This window comes from Bos javanicus, chromosome 11 (assembly GCF_032452875.1).
Source record: "Bos javanicus breed banteng chromosome 11, ARS-OSU_banteng_1.0, whole genome shotgun sequence".
Taxonomy (NCBI): domain Eukaryota; kingdom Metazoa; phylum Chordata; class Mammalia; order Artiodactyla; family Bovidae; genus Bos; species Bos javanicus.
The window spans coordinates 5,655,011-5,664,530 of record NC_083878.1 but is presented as its reverse complement, the minus strand read 5'-3'; the positions used below and the strand labels follow the sequence as shown (position 1 = coordinate 5,664,530).

Here is a 9,520-nt window from a genome sequence, read left to right as displayed (position 1 = left end):
ACAGTTAAGATTTTTTTCTTGGTTGACCTATACATCTTACGAAAAGTCACAAGAAATCTTGAGAGCATGGGAATGGCACCCTGTTATTATTTCTTACACCAGATAACATTTCCTTGTGCATGAGAAGTTTGTCCAGAACTCCAGGTGTCTGCAGTTAATACTCGCCTAATCTCTGGGGTGGCAGGACAGAGAGTTATGTTTACAAGCAAACCCTCAAGGACTGAGGCAGCTCCCAGAGCTGTATCCTTTAGATAAAGGACCCCGTTCTCACGGGCAGCTCCCCGCATCTCCCCCTTTCTTTTTCTATAGGCGCATGCTTATGTTCCTTTAACTGCAGACAATTTCCATAGATGGAAGCCTTTATCATCCATAGATCATCAATCAGCTTTTTAATTAAACAAGGTGCAAGAAATAAAACAGTTAAAATTATTAAGAATAGTCCTCCTATGGCTGCTCCCAAGTACCAAATACTATTGATGGTAGGTACATGTCGAAAAAGTTCTTTAACAAAAGACTCAGCTCTTTTTGCAACATCCAAATCAGGTCTAGGTGCATTCTCAATATTCATTATTTCTTGATGTAGATACAGTAAATCTAAGGAAATATTTTCATGTATGCCAAATACCTTCTAAATAAGCTTTCACCTTATCCCAAGCAGTTATACTACCATTATATTTTTTTTGGGTAACACAGATCCATCGAAAATCAGCATGACATTGTATCCGTAATTTTAACTTTGTACTTTGTACCTCTTTACCTAAAAATTTTACAACATCATAAAGGGCATTTAATTGGTCCTCTAGCTTTTTGTCAATATTGTTTTTTGAGTCTCTAGGGTAACGGATACATTCTGTGTCAGATTATTAACAAAAGTTGCAGTTTGCACTGATTGTGCCAGGGACAGGGCTGCAGTAATCGAGGAGGCGATAAGGGTTACCAAAGCTATAAATCCCAGAATTATTAACCCTATTCCCCTGCAATAACACATTAAAGCACCCTCTACTTCTCTCCAAAGCTCAAGTCCTTTTTCATCATAGCAAGACCCATTAATTTTTACAGGAATCATAACAAAGGCAGGCTGCCGTAAGACTAGAACCCTAGTTTGATTAGTAATTCCCCTGATGCAGTTAGTCAAAGTACAATTGTTACAAGTTACATTATAATTTCGTGACCCAAGTTGTATATTTATAGATCCTACTAATAAAGCATAAGGGTGAGGTACACATGCTCGAGGGTATCTCATGGTGAGATTCCATAAATAACCGTGTCTCACTTTCGATCCCACCTGAAGGTAGGAACCCTCACATGCAAGAGCGGCAGCTAGTTTCCAGATTTCTGTTTGGAACACTTTAGAGCCGCCCAAGTTCCAAATATGGGATGCAAACTTTCTATTATCTTGTGCTCCGGGGTTTCTGTTCGAATCTGGAGACCAGTCCCACAATGACTCATTTGTCCCAAATATGTTATAGACCGTGGCAGTCTCATTTCGACACAGTTTCCATGGCGCAGCAGTGACTCTTCCCCTTGTTCCAAAGTCGCAGAAAGGGATATCTAAAGGACCAGTTCAATTACGACGTTGAGGAATTCCAGATTCTTTCGTTACTCCAGGAATATATAGGCTCCAACCATTGTCATAATCAGCATATCCTGACTCTGCAACAAAAAGGCATCCTGTTGAATTAAAATATCTAGACAGATAGGTAAACGATCAAACATGCCATGATAAGAGAAATTAACTTGATTAGGAATAATATGTTTATCTGAAAAACCCCCCCAAAGCCACAGTATCATTAGTGTATATGGGAATGGACCGACCCTCCCAGCCCACCAGTTGGAGAAGGGGAGGGTCGGGAAAATAAGTCCAGTAAGCATTTGAATATTCTTCAGAATGTGCAGTGTTAATCTGATTTAATATAATTAATAAGGTTATCAGGAAGCTTAAAGGCAATATCGGATCGCCCTGCACAGCAACATGATTCTGTGCCTCTCGCATTAATGCCTGGAGTTGTTGCCGAGATGGTAATTCATCATGCTCTTGAATCTTCAATCTCCTCATCTGGTTTACTAGAGATCGTCTCCGCCGTGCGTACCAACCTTTCCGGCAGCCAGCGTGGCGCTTCAGCATCCTGTGGGAAAACACAAACATGCCCTCGTCCCCAAATTATTATAGGATCTGGTCCATACCATTTTCCCACAAGTGGGTCTTTCCAAAAGACTTTAGGTCTTATTGTTTGCGCATCAAAGTTCCAAAATCGCTGTGCTGCTGAACGGCCACGTATATCCAATTGTAAAAAATTTAGAACAAATAAAGCATGGTTTAGAGAGTTGGAGGGGGTATTGAGATACAATTCCCCCTTCTTTAGTTTTTGCAATTGATGTTTGAGAGTTTGATGTGCCCGTTCAATGATTCTTTGACCTTGAGGATTATAAGGGATACCCGTTTTATGTGAGATAGACAATTGCATACAAAATAGTTGAAAAATTTTTCCAGTGTATCCTGGACCATTGTCTGTTTTTATGGTCTTAGGGGTTCCCATAACAGCAAAACATTTAAAACAATGAGCTATACAGTGTTTGCTAGCTTCTCCGGATTGTAGAGAGGCATGTAAAAAGCCGGAGAAGGTGTCAATAGTAACATGAACAAATTTTTGTTTACCAAATTCAGGAATATGGGTAATATCCATTTGCCATATGTCATTTGTCAACAATCCTCGGGGATTAACTCCATAATGGGGGATGCTAAAAAATTGAGGACATGTTTGACATTGCTTAACAATCTGTCTGGCAGCTTCTCGAGTAATGCCAAATTGAAGTCTTAAGCTGTTGCTGTTTTGATGGTGTAAGCTGTGGGAAGTTTTTGCCATTTGTTCCAATGAAGGAAACATCATACGTGTAGCTTCGTCAGCCAAAGCATTGCCTCGTGCTAAAGGTCCAGGAAGTCCAGAGTGAGCACGAATATGACCGAAATAGCATTTATTAACTCTGGAGCAAATTAAATATTGTATATCACGAAAAAGAGTTTGGATAGTAGAATTCAGGGTACCGATAAATGGAACAGTCTCAATAGTGTCGAAGGCTCTTATGATATATTGACTGTCGGAATATAAATTAAATGGAGCAGAGATTTGTAATAGAGCCTGAAAAACGGCAAATAGTTCTACTTCTTGAGCAGACTTATAATTAGTATGCCAGGTGGCAGTATTGTCCTGTATCATCAAACTAGCTATTCCATTAGAAGAGCCATCAGTAAATACAGTTAGGGCGTCGGCAAGGGGCTGAGAAACAACGATTTTTGCAAAGAGAAATTGGTGATAGTGAGCAAATTGCAAAATTTTATCCGAGGGATAATGATTATCAAGCCGTCCACTAAAACCCGCTAAGGCAATAATTGTTGATACAGTACTTCTTTGACTGTCTTTTCTTGTAATGCCACGGCCAAAGTTATGCCTTGAATGTACGAAGGGCCGATATCGGCACAAATCCGTACATAATCGGATAAGCCTCCCTTTTTTCTGTAAGGTCTCAGGGCAGCTTGACAAGCCGAATTGGCATTTTCATAAGCAAGCTGTTTAGCCAACACCATTCCCGCCTGCTCATCCCCTATCATTTTACTAATTGCCTCAAGCAGGCGGGCAACAAAATCCTGATATGGTTCATCTGGCCCCTGACGAATTTTAGATAAATCTTCAGTCTTTTTATCAGAATTTGGAAGTTTTTCCCATGCTCGTAGAGCCACAGCACTAATCTGAGGGTAGGCTCCAGGCAAATAATTAAGTTGATTATTAGTGTCTCGATAATCCCCCTCTCCCACCATCATTTCATAAGTGGTGTTCAGTCCCTGTCGCTGATTGATATCAGCTGTGATCCCACACTGCTCAGAAAACTCAGATTTCCATAGTAAATAATCTCCTCCAGATAAACAAGCCCGAGCAACCTGTTTCCAATCATTAGGTGGCAGATTTTGATTTCTTAAAGCCTCTATAATAGCCTGAGTAAATGTCGCAGTCGGGCCGTATTGTGCACAAGCCATTTTTAACTCTTTTAGTTGCTTAAAGGGTAGAGGTTCATAATACCTCTGCTGTTGAGCATTTTCAAATACTGGATAGATTCTTGAAAACCCGGGAATATGTTCTCCTTCATCATTAGCTCACTTAATTGCTTCTTGAAGAGGAGATAATAATATCTCACTTTTAATTTTTATGTTTTCACCAGGCAAAGAAGCAGGGATAGATATAAGCTCTCGTGGTTCTACGAAAGGCGGAGGTGGGTCGAGCCCAGCAAGAACTGAGGGAGGATATGCTGGAGCCACAGGCTGGCTGGAGTGGGAATCTCCCTGTGCATCCTTTTTTACTGCTATAACAATTTTCTGAATTAAATTTTCCAGCTGTTCTTCGGAAAGCCCTGAATGCTTTAATTCCCCTTTTCCTGAGGGGGGTTGCACGCTAACCATCATCTCCCAAGGCATATCCTGTCTATGGTACTGAGCCGCTTGTTCGTTTAACTCTTCCTGTTCATCAGAGCTTAACACATCATCATTCCTTCCAGCCTTACAAGCTGTTCCCTCAGGCACGGCATAAAGTGGCTAGGGCGGAGGGGCGGAAGGCTCTGCAACTTCGGGTTCTGTGGAATCCGGGAGGGCCGTTTGAATCTTATGTCCCTCATGTTCAGGATCCAGACAGTCTCTTATGAGAGTCCGCAAAGAAAAAGCATCCACAGGGATACGATTGGGACCATGTAAGGAATAATATGTCTGCAATTGTTTTCCTACTTTTTTCCAAGTTTCCAGACTAACTGTTCCTTCCTCTGGGAACCAAGGACAAACTTCTTCTACAAAAAGGAAAAACTTTTCTAGCTGTAACTTATTTACATGAATTCCCCTGCCTTTTAACATAGTTTTCAACATATGTACAAATAACTGGCAGCTACTGCCTTGTCCCATGATTTATTACTCTCAACAATAACACTCCTTGCCCCTTACTTCAAATAATTAGGAATTCCTCGTTACTTACCTCAATCCTGACGGGCAGCGGCCATGGTTGCACTCTGATTCTCGAGTCCCTGTTTGGGCGCCACCTGCCCGTGCCAGCCGGCAAAGTCGATCAGGTCCCGAGAACGTGCACGACGTGGCTGAGAAAGAATACTACAGCAAAGATGGGATCGAGAGGGTCAGACACGTCTCCACAAAGGGAAGCGGTCTGACCACGACTTTATACAGAATCTTATATTTATACAGGAGAGCAAGAGAAAAACAAGACAGTTAACATTTTTCTTGGCTGACCTATACATCTTACGAAAAGTCACAAGAAATCTTGAGAGCATGGGAATGGCACCCTGTTATTATTTCTTACACCAGATAACATTTCCTTGTGCATGAGAAGTTTGTCCAGAACTCCAGGTGTCTGCAGTTAATACTCGCCTAATCTCTGGGGTGGCGGGACAGAGACCTATGTTTGCAAGCAAACCCTCAAGGACTGAGGCAGCTCCCAGGGCTGTGTCCTTTAGATAAAGGACCCCGTTCTCACGGGCAGCTCCCCGCACTTACCGTCTTACTTGGGTTTCTCTTACATTGGACGTGGGGTATCTCTTCACGGCTGCTCGAGCAAAGCGCCGTCCTGCTCCTTACTTTGGACGTGAGGTTTCTCCTCACGGGCGCTGCTCCTCACCTTGGACATGGCATATCTCCTCTCGGGCGCCGCTCCTGATGTTGGACATGACATACCTCCACTTGACCACCCCTCCTGACTGTGGACATGGCGTATCTCCTCTTGGCCGCCAATCCTGACCGTGGACATGGTGTATCTCCTGTTGGCCTCTTGCTGCTCCAATTTGCCTTGATTCCTGGACCTAACACTCCAGGTACCTATACAATATTGCTCTTTACAGCATTGGATTTTCCTTCCATCACCAGTCACATCCACAACTGATGTTGTTTTTGCTTTGGCTCCGTCTCTTCATTCTTTCTGGAGTTAGTTCTGCATTGATCTCCAGGAGCATATTGGGCACCTGCTGATCTGCGAGTTCATCTTTCAGTGTCCTATCTTTTTCCTTTTCATACTGTTCATGGGGTTCTCAAGGAAAGAATACTGAAGTGGTTTCCCATCCCCTTCTGCAGTGGTCCAGGAGAAGGCAATGGCACCCCACTCCAGTACTCTTCCTTGGAAAATCCCATGGACAGAGGAGCCTGGTGGGCTGCAGTCCATGGGGTCGCTAAGAGTCAGACACAACTGGGCGACTTCACTTTCTCTTTTCACTTTCACGCATTCGAGAAGGAAATGCAACCCAGTCTGGTGTTCTCCTTTTCATACTGTTCATGGGGTTCTCAAGGAAGGAATACTGAAGTGGCTTCCCATCCCCTTCTGCAGTGGTCCAGGAGAAGGCAATGGCACCCCACTCCAGTACTCTTGCCTGGAAAATCCCATGGACGGAGGAGCCTGGTGGGCTGCAGTCCACGTGGTTGCTAAGAGTCAGACACAACTGGGCGACTTCGCTTTCTCTTTTCGCTTTCACGCATTGGAGAAGGAAATGGCAACCCAGTCCGGTGTTCTTGCCTGGAGAATCCCAGGGACGGGGAAGCCTGGTGGGCTGCCGTCTATGGGGTCACACAGAGTCGGACATGACTGACGTGACTTAGCAGAGCGTAGCGTAGCATCTGCAGTGGTCCACTCTTCGTCAGAACTCTGCAGCATGACCCGTCCATCTTGGTGGCCTTATAGGGCATGGCTCTTAGGTTCATTGAGTTATACAAGGCTGTGGTCCATGTGATCAGGTTGGCTACTTTGCTGTGATTGTGGGTTCAGTCTGTCTGCCCTCTGAAGCCCTCTCTCAGCCTCTACTGCCTTAGTGCGGTTTTTCTTACCTTGGACTTGCGGTATCCCTTCACGTCTACTCCAGCAAAGCCCAGCCTCTGTCCCTGACCTCGGACCTGGCGTATGTCCTCTTGATTCCACTTATGACCTTGGTCGTGTGGTATCTCCACTCGGCCGCCATTCCTGGCCTTGGATGTGGGATTCTCTTCTCAGCTGGTCGCTACTGCAATTGGCCTTGATCCGTGGACCTAACATTCCACGTACTTACACAATATTGCTCATTAGAGCATTGGACTTGACTTCCGTCACCAGTCACATCCACAACCGGGTGTTGTTTTTACTTTGGCTCTGTCTCTTCATTCTTTCTAGAGTTATTTCTCCACTGATCTCCAGTAGCATACTGGGCACCTACCGACCTGGGGAGTTCATCTTCAGTGTCCTATCTTTTGTCCTTTTCATACTCTTCATGGGGTTCTCAAGGCCGGAATACGGAAGTGGTTGCCATTCCCTTCTCCATGGACACATTTTGTGAGACTTCTCCACCGTGACCGTCCTCTTGGGTGGCCCTACACGGCATGTTCTAGTTTCATTGAGTTAGACAAGGCTGTGGTCCATGTGATCCGATTGCTACTTTGCTGTGATTGTGGTTTCAGTCTGTCTGCCCTCTGATGCCCCCTCTCAGCTCCTACCATCGTACGTGGGTTTCTTTACGTTGGAGGTGGGGTATTCCTCTCAGCCGCAGCTCTGACCTTGGATGTGGGGTATCTCATCTTGGCTGCTCACTGTTCAGTTTGCCTTGATTGTCATCCTAACATGCCAGGTACCTATGCAGAATTGCTCTTTACAGCACTGAACTTTACTTCCATCACCAGTCACATCCACAGCCGGGTGTTGTTTTTGCTTTGGCTTCGTCTTTCATTCTTTCTGAGTTAGTTCTCCACTGATCTCCAGTAGCATATTGGGCACCTACTGACCTGGGAGTTCATCTTTCAGTGTCCTATCTTTTTCCTTTTCATGCTGTTCCTGGGGTCTCAAGGCAAGAATACTGAAGAGTTTCCATATACCTCTCCAGTGGACACATCTTGTGAGACCTCTCCACCACAACCTGTCTGTTTTGGGTGGCTCTAGATGGCATGGCTTAGTCATCGCGTTAGACAAGGCTGTGGTCCGTGTGGTCAGATTGGCTGACTTTGCTGTGACCGTGGTTTCAGTCTGTCTGTGCTCTGATGCCCTCTCTGAGCTCTTACCTTCTTACTTGGGTTTCTGTTACGTTGGACATGGGGTATCTCTCATTCGAGCAAAACACCGTTCTGCTCCTCACTTTGGATGTGAGGTATCTCCTCACGGCCTCTGCTCCTCACCTTGGACGTGGCATATCTCCTCTCGGGCTCCGCTCCTGAACTTGGACGTGGCATACCTCCTCTTGGCCACCCCTCCTGACCGTGGACATGGCGTATCTCCTCTTGGCCGCCCCTCAGATCTTGACATGGCGTATCTCCTGTCGGCCTCTCGCTGCTCCAATTTGCCTTGATTCGTGTACATAAAATTCCAGGTTCCTATGCAGTATTGCTCTTTACAGCACTGGAATTTCGTTCCATCACCAGTCACATCCACAACTGATGTTTTTGCTTTGGCTCCGTCTCTTTATTCTTTCTGGAGTTAGTTCTGCATTGATCTCCAGGAGCATATTGGGCACCTGCTGATCTGCGAGTTCATCTTTCAGCGTCCTATCTTTTTCCTTTTCGTACTGTTCATGGGGTTCTCAAGGAAAGAATACTGAAGTGGTTTCCCATCCCCTTCTGCAGTGGTCCAGGAGAAGGCAATGGCACCCCACTCCAGTACTCTTCCTTGGAAAATCCCATGGACGGAGGAGCCTGGTGGGCTGCAGTCCATGGGGTCGCTAAGAGTCGGACACAACTGGGCGACTTCACTTTCTCTTTTCACTTTCACGCATTCGAGAAGGAAATGCAACCCAGTCTGGTGTTCTCCTTTTCATACTGTTCATGGGGTTCTCAAGGAAAGAATACTGAAGTGGCTTCCCATCCCCTTCTGCAGTGGTCCAGGAGAAGGCAATGGCACCCCACTCCAGTACTCTTGCCTGGAAAATCCCATGGACGGAGGAGCCTGGTGGGCTGCAGTCCACGTGGTCGCTAAGAGTCAGACACAACTGGGCGACTTCGCTTTCTCTTTTCGCTTTCACGCATTGGAGAAGGAAATGGCAACCCAGTCCGGTGTTCTTGCCTGGAGAATCCCAGGGACGGGGAAGCCTGGTGGGCTGCCGTCTATGGGGTCACACAGAGTCGGACATGACTGACGTGACTTAGCAGAGCGTAGCGTAGCATCTGCAGTGGTCCACTCTTCGTCAGAACTCTGCAGCATGACCCGTCCGTCTTGGTGGCCTTATAGGGCATGGCTCTTAGGTTCATTGAGTTATACAAGGCTGTGGTCCATGTGATCAGGTTGGCTACTTTGCTGTGATTGTGGGTTCAGTCTGTCTGCCCTCTGAAGCCCTCTCTCAGCCTCTACTGCCTTAGTGCGGTTTTTCTTACCTTGGACTTGCGGTATCCCTTCACGTCTACTCCAGCAAAGCCCAGCCTCTGTCCCTGACCTCGGACCTGGCGTATGTCCTCTTGATTCCACTTATGACCTTGGTCGTGTGGTATCTCCACTCGGCCGCCATTCCTGGCCTTGGATGTGGGATTCTCTTCTCAGCT

At 45.8% G+C, this 9,520-nt stretch overlaps 1 pseudogene; it reads right to left on the bottom strand.

Annotated features, from left to right (window-relative positions):
* Positions 1–370: 370 nt before the first annotated feature.
* Positions 371–5,003, bottom strand: LOC133256734 (endogenous retrovirus group K member 10 Gag polyprotein-like; annotated as a pseudogene).
* Between the last annotated feature and the right edge of the window lie 4,517 nt (positions 5,004–9,520).